Genomic DNA, 7375 nt, shown 5'->3' with positions numbered 1-7375 from the left:
CAGGTACCGAGGGGTTTGGAAGGTTCGAGAGGTATGTTGACATGACTGGCTGCAGACCAGCCTGATGGATCTGGCTGCCTTCCTTGCTGGCCAGATGAGTTGAACAGCATGGAAGCCACATATCCATCTGCCTGAGATAATATGTGGGTTTCTGGTCGTATTTGTGGGCTGTTTGTGTGCACAGCACCAGGGGAACCCAAAGGTCTGTCCAGCTTGTAGTTGGAGGATTTTCTTTGATCTCCAGTAGACTTGTGATGTTAACACAGCATCTTTGGTCTATTCTCATTAAAGCAATCAATTTTTCTCAATAATTTAAAGTTAAGTTTTGAAATTGCAGCCATGCCTGGTGTTGGGACACTTGTTCAGAGAAGCAAGAAGTTTTGGTGAGCTTGGAGGGAGCGGGCTGAATGTTCTGGCTCTTGCTCAGTCCCTGTGTTGTGCTGCCTGCAGCATCCCCCACCTCTCTGCACCTCACCTGGGCACTTGCCACCCTCCAATCCTTTGTGGGTCTGGTTTTTTGAGGAAACCAACACCCCCTCTTGCCTCACTGAAATGTCACTGACACAACTGAATCCTCACTGGTGGGGGCCTTTGGGCTCCCTTACACAGACAGTGCCCAGCAAATGGCTCTCCCTTTTCCAGGAGTCACACCCAGGTACTGGTGGCCACCTCTGTAAGACCAGTTCTAGCCATGAGTGCTCCAGCTCCAGAGTCTCTCCTGTAGCTACTCCTCAGCTCCTTTCTGAGCTTATTGGAGCACCCTCATTATGATGGCACCTCCCTGCATGCACAGGCTGCAGCCTCCCCCAGCAAACTCTCCAGCCCTGGGGCATTGTGGAATCATCCTGGAGCTGGAGATACAATAGAAATCTGCTTTTACCCATTCCAGTATGGGCTGTCTCTGCAGCCATCTTTGGCAGCTTGGCAGTCCAGTTCTCCAAGCTGGGGAAGGTCTGTTAAGGGCATTTTGTTGTGGTTTTAACCATGAAGCACTGTGAAGGCTTTGCTAAGTCTGTGTGCATTGCAAAACCAAAACATTTCAAAGACTTCCTGCAGATTTTTTGCTGGGGCAGGGGAGTGTAAGGGTGTGAAGGGACTCCTGCCAGATTTTATCATGACTCCAAAGTGGGAGTCTGCCAAAGAAAATGTCGCTTCACTGGTTATATTTTGATGTTGCAAAACAATTATTCACCAGCATCACTTTGTTCTGAGAAATGACTCCTTGTTTGTAGAACACTTCAGTAAAAATAAAAGAAACTATTCACAGGCAGATAAACAGAGGGGAAGATGCCATTGTGGACCATTAATGTTAACCAAAGCAGCAAGCAATTGCCAAGACACTCTCATCAGAAGAAAGCAACACAGTGGCATGATGCCACCAAGTCCATCTAATGGAAAACCAACCAAGTCATAAAATCATAGAATCATTTAGGCTGGAAGATCCTTTAACATCATTGAGTCCAACCACTAACTTGAAATTTCTTGAAACTAACTTGAAATTGTTTCACTTGAAGAAGAAATTTTTCCTAGTATCCACGCTAAACCTCCCCTGGTGCATCTTGAGGCCATTTCTTCTTGTCCTATTGCTTGTTACTTGGGAGAATAGACCATCGCCCACCTGGCTACAACCTCCTTTCAGGTAATTGTAGAGTCAGGACGTCTCCCCTCAACCTTCTTTTCTCCAGACTAAATAACCCCAGGTCCCTCAGCTGCTCCTCACAGGACTTGTTATCCAGGCCCTTCACCAGCTCAGATAAACAGAGGGGAAGATGCCATTGTGGACCATTAATGTTAACCAAAGCAGCAAGCAATTGCCAAGACACTCTCATCAGAAGAAAGCAACACAGTGGCATGATGCCACCAAGTCCATCTAATGGAAAACCAACCAAGTCATAAAATCATAGAATCATTTAGGCTGGAAGATCCTTTAACATCATTGAGTCCAACCACTAACTTGAAATTTCTTGAAACTAACTTGAAATTGTTTCACTTGAAGAAGAAATTTTTCCTAGTATCCACGCTAAACCTCCCCTGGTGCATCTTGAGGCCATTTCTTCTTGTCCTATTGCTTGTTACTTGGGAGAATAGACCATCGCCCACCTGGCTACAACCTCCTTTCAGGTAATTGTAGAGTCAGGACGTCTCCCCTCAACCTTCTTTTCTCCAGACTAAATAACCCCAGGTCCCTCAGCTGCTCCTCACAGGACTTGTTATCCAGGCCCTTCACCAGCTTTGTTGCCTTTCTTTGGACATGTTCCAAAATCTCAGTTTCGTTCTCATAGTGAGGGGCCCAAAACTGAACCCAGTACTCAAGGTGCAGCCTCACCAGTGCCTGAGAACAGGAGGACTATCACTTCCCTAGTCATGCTAGCCACACTGTTTCTAGTACAAGCCAGGATACTGTTTGGCTTCTTGGCCACCTGGGCACACGGCTGGCTCATGTTCAGCTGGCTGATGACCAACACCGAAAGGTCCTTCTCCACCAGGCAGCTTTGCAAACACTCCTCCTCAAGCCTGTAGCATTGCCTGGGGTTGTTGTGACCAAAGTGCAGAACCTGGCACTTGGCCTTGTAGAATGTCATACACTAGGTCTCAGCCCACTGACCCAGCCTGTCCAGATCCCTCTGTAGAGCCTTTCTATGTTCGAGAAGATCAACACTCCCTCCCAGCTTGGTGTTGTCTGCATCAGACCTTGACCCACCAGAAGGTGACTCGTTGGAAGGCAGCACTGCTCCTGCCCCAGCACACACGTGCTGTGCCTGGCTCCCCAGGCGTGAGCTCCAGTGCCACCTGGGAAATCCCTGCTGGGATGGCTTGGCCTGGTTTCCTGCATAGCTATGCAGCTGAAGCCAACAAGCCCTTCCAGCAGTGTCACATATGCTGGGACAGGCTGTCCTGCTCACTCCATTTGTTTTAGGGGATTAGGAACATGCCTAAACCCAAGTGCATGTTGGGAACAGCGTTTCACACGCAAAGCAGTCTGGATTGGAGGGAAACTGCAATGTTTCTGTGATTAAATGAAAATAATTGGGGTTAAATGGGGAGGAAAATGAAATTTCCTTGCAATTACTTGGATTTATTATAAGAAAGAATGAATTACCTTGTCAGTTTTATCTGCTCTCCACAGTTTTCCCTTTATGTTTTTTCCCCTACTTTTAGAAATGAATCTGGGCTCCTTTGCCTCATTAATGAGAGATTACCTAGCTTGGCAAGAAGTTTTCTGTGTCAGAAATGGGCTTTACTGATACCGCTCTGGAACACTGATGTGATCTCCTGTTCCAAAAAAAAAACCCTCTTCTGCTAAAACCCAAACAGAATAACATGGTTATTTCCCTAAATTATTGTTCAAACATTTGGAATTCATTCTCTTCTCAATGGTTTTGTTGTTAAGGAGCAAAGAAAGCTGCTAACATTGTCTGCTCTCCCTAAATCCTTCTTTACTACACATTTTTTCCTGAGCTACCCAGGTAGGATTTTTAAATTAGGATGGTGCTGGGATTCAAGAGAAAATAATACAGCTTATTTGATGCACTTTGCTCTATAAGCATCCATTAAAAAATGAAAAAAAAAAAAATCCATAAAATCTTATTCTGAAGTCTACAGGCAGAAGGTGCTTTTAGGGTACAAATCATCATCTGAAGTATCCGCTTCAGCTCTGGTGAGCCACACAAACCTTGAAAAAGTTTAACCAGTGACTGAAATAGAACAGAGACTTGCAGTGGTGGTGGTGAAAAGAGGACAAAGCCCAAGATCTCCCCTCTCCTGTTTCCCTCTGTCATTTTGCTCTCTTCTCCAGCTCAAAAGTCCTGAAAAATATGATTGCTTGTCATATGAAGCTACTTTAGATTTTGGGTTCTTCTTTTTGCCTCTCACTATGCATTTCCTACTAGACACTTTTTTTTTTTTTTGAGACAGAATAGAATAGAATCACAGAATCGTTAAAGTTGGAAAAGACCTCTAAGGTCATCAGGTCCAACCATCAACCCAAGACTGCCATGACCACTGAACCATGTCCTGAAGCACCCTGTCCACACTTTTTTTTAACACCTCCAGGGGTGGTGACTACTACCTCCTTTCAAGGAGTTCTAGGGAGCAAGCTGCGTACTGTAGCTCTAGAGAGTAATTGCACACTGCATCCCAGAAGTGGGCATGCCTTGTACTTAGCAGTGTGATGATGATGGTCTTCAGCCCTTTCCTAACAATTTCTACCACTTCACCCACCTTTTTGATTACAGCTATGTATTAGCCAATGTTTCCCTAGGATGATGTGGTGTAGCCTCTCTATCATCATGATACCAGATTGATCCAGTTGATTGACTAATTGACTAATTGTGTACAATAACATTAGCTGGCTAATGCCAGCCCAGAGCATTTCATTTCATGTGAAAACAAAAAGATAGGAATGTTTTTCTTTTCCCCCACCCACTTGGCATCAGCCAGTGAAGTCTTTGTTACTTTTCATACCCATTTGCTCTCTGTCCTTGCAATTTGTTACTCTTCATTTTGCTCCTTCGCTGCTTCTTATCATTTTCTGGATCCATCAGGAAAAACTGATTTGGCCATGAGAGCATCCCTAAACTCTCCCACAGTGAACACAGATGCCAAAAACTCCTTCCTTGCCTCAAATTCTGCTTAATCTGCTCTGGGAACCCCTGGCACTGGCCCTGCAGATGTTCTGGAAGCCTTGGAGCTCCTGATACGTTTGCGAAAGCAGATGTTATTTCATTGTTCATCTTTGAACTTCTCATGGGGGGCTGCCACACTGGTGTTGTTTCTAACCAATTGCTTTCCTCATTTTAACACTTCTGCTTTCTTTTTCTTTTTTTCTCCTTTTTTTTTCTTTTTCTTAGGATATTTTTGGGGTTTCTCTAGCATGTCTTGCCAGCCCATCTAGCTATGCCAACCTCCTCTGCACTTCAGCATGCCAGTCACTCCTGTGTAGCTCTTCAAGAGGAACACACTCAATGCCTCACACATTGATTTGGAAAATGGCATGAAATTTTGCCCTTTGTGTGGATTTCCAGGTTAGCTGGTCTCTGAAATAGCTATACAGTGAGTCTAAAAATTATCATCTGTGTGAGGCCCTATGTGATGTATACCAACAGGAATGGACATAGCCCAAATTCCTCTTCACACTCATGTTTCCTGCCTGTACAGCCTCCCTGGTTACTCTCTGGATACTGTCACCAGCAAGGCCAGGCAATCAATGGTGACACTTTAATAGCATTTTTATTTGGGCTTGGCGTCCTCTGTTACTCGTTGAGATAGTTAACTTGTGATCTGATCTGACTGCTAGTCCTTATCTCTGGACATGATCCAAAACCAAGAAGGAATGAAAGGAAAAAGCTCAAAATGAAACAACATTTTTTCTTTTGTACCCAGAGGGGACATTTTGGGTTGCACGTGGACTTTGCATTTTAGAGATTTTGGTTTTGTTTTCTTTGCATAGTAAAAAAATTCTCACAAAAGTGGCAAGGAGAACAAAATGGTTTACTTTTTTGTTTAAGCTAGAGGAGAAGGGGGAAATGGGGAGAAAATTCCAATCTTTTCATCAAGCGACAAAAATATCAATCAAAAGAAAGAGATTTTCAACACTGTGTTTGGAAAATTTGTAGTAGCAAAGGGGTAGCTATGTTAACTATACTTTCTCAGATTTATACAAACATTTATAAAACATGAATGAATACCAGAGGGAATATTTTATTAACAAAAAACTAGAACACAAGCCTTTAATACCTATACCAGGAAAAACAGTTCATTTATTTAAACAGCACTTTAGAAACAAGAAACAAATCAAAAAGAATTAGTTACTTTCCTATGGATTTAAATTTTAGAGTTAAAATCTCTTGATGACTTCTAGGGAAGCCGTAGGTCTGCAGTAATTCTCAGGAAACAGCATTGCTGACTGCAGCACAAAACAACTCAAATTGTGCTGATTCGGTAGGCAAGGCCTTTGAAACCAGTGGAGCTTGTGGAGGAGTCAGAATCTTAAGAAATGCCAATATTATTTTAAGAGGGAAAAAAAAAAAAAGGAAAAAAAAGCTCTATTTCCAAAAGGAGCAAAATTGGAAGGTAATTAAACTCGGCAGCATCCTAGAAGCCAACACAAGGCTTAACGTCTGAGCTCAGCTTGGACTGAAGTTCCTGGTTGAAAGCCAATATGGGCTTTTCCTAGCACAGGGAGAGCTAAAGCGTGGTCCAGCAAGGCTGTAGCCTGGATACACTCTAATGTGGGTGCTGAGACACAGCGTGGAAACCATGCAGTGCCAAGGGTTAGAAGCAGAGCAGTGGTTTGCACCCTGTTATTTCTGAGGGCCCTGCTTCTATGTTAAAGATCATCTGGATGAGTCCACCTCATACAAATTTGGGTTAGGCCTGTCAGTGATGCCTGGGACTGGGCAAGGGCTGGCTGCCCCTGTCAAAAAGCATGAACTATATCTGAACTTGGGTCTCATGCCTGGAGTAAGAAAAACTATTTTGAGAAGGGAAGAAAGCCACAAAAGCTCCTCTTCAACTTTTCTCTCCTTGTGTTGCTCTGTTGTGAAGGAAGGTTGTCATGTACCATGCTCAGGTACGGTAACACTGCTGAAAACATTATCAGCTACAGATATTGATGCCTTAACCTATGCTTCTTGAGCAGAAGTCACTTTTAAAGGTCTAGTAAAGGACATGATAGACTTCTTTTTAAAAAAGATAACCAAGAAATGGGATTTACTTCATATTTTAAGAAATTAGACTATATCAAATGTGTAATAAAAATATTTTCTATAGGATTTTAAAATATATACATATATAAACTACCTTAATTTTTAATGCCCTGTTGATATTGATGTGGTCACTACAGTTTCTAAGTGTACCTAAATGAGGCTGCCCAGCAACCTCCAGTATACCTCAAACAGTGATTACAAAACTCGAAGCCTTATCCACACTGTAAATTCAACCTGCTTGAAAATAGGATCTGAAAACATCTCTTGAGCCTGATCCTGCACCTGTTAATGGTCAGGCTAAGTCCACTCCTGACTGCAAGAGGTGGATTAGCTCCTAGACACAGTCCCAAAATGACATGGTTTAGAATCCTGTTGCCTGGGCAATGATAAAGGCACCTGATGGAGCTACTGAGACCGTCGAGGCACTTCCTGCTAAAATAAAAAATATTATCTATTTTATTTAAAATATTTAAGGATGTTTTAAAACAGTTTTAAGACCATTTGAGCACGTCTATGCTTCATTTTGAAGAGGGGCCCATACTGACTGTGTCTCAGATGCAGACTTTGCTCAGGCAGTGGATGCAGACTTGACTAAAGAGTCAAGCTTAAGGGAGATTGAAGGCTTGGAGGTGATAGCAGAGCAAAGAGCATTCATGCCTGCATCCTTC

The sequence above is a fragment of the Merops nubicus genome, unplaced genomic scaffold (genome assembly GCF_000691845.1).
Source record: "Merops nubicus isolate BGI_N331 unplaced genomic scaffold, ASM69184v1 scaffold1839, whole genome shotgun sequence".
NCBI classification, from domain to species: domain Eukaryota; kingdom Metazoa; phylum Chordata; class Aves; order Coraciiformes; family Meropidae; genus Merops; species Merops nubicus.
Note: the sequence above shows the minus strand (reverse complement) of the source record.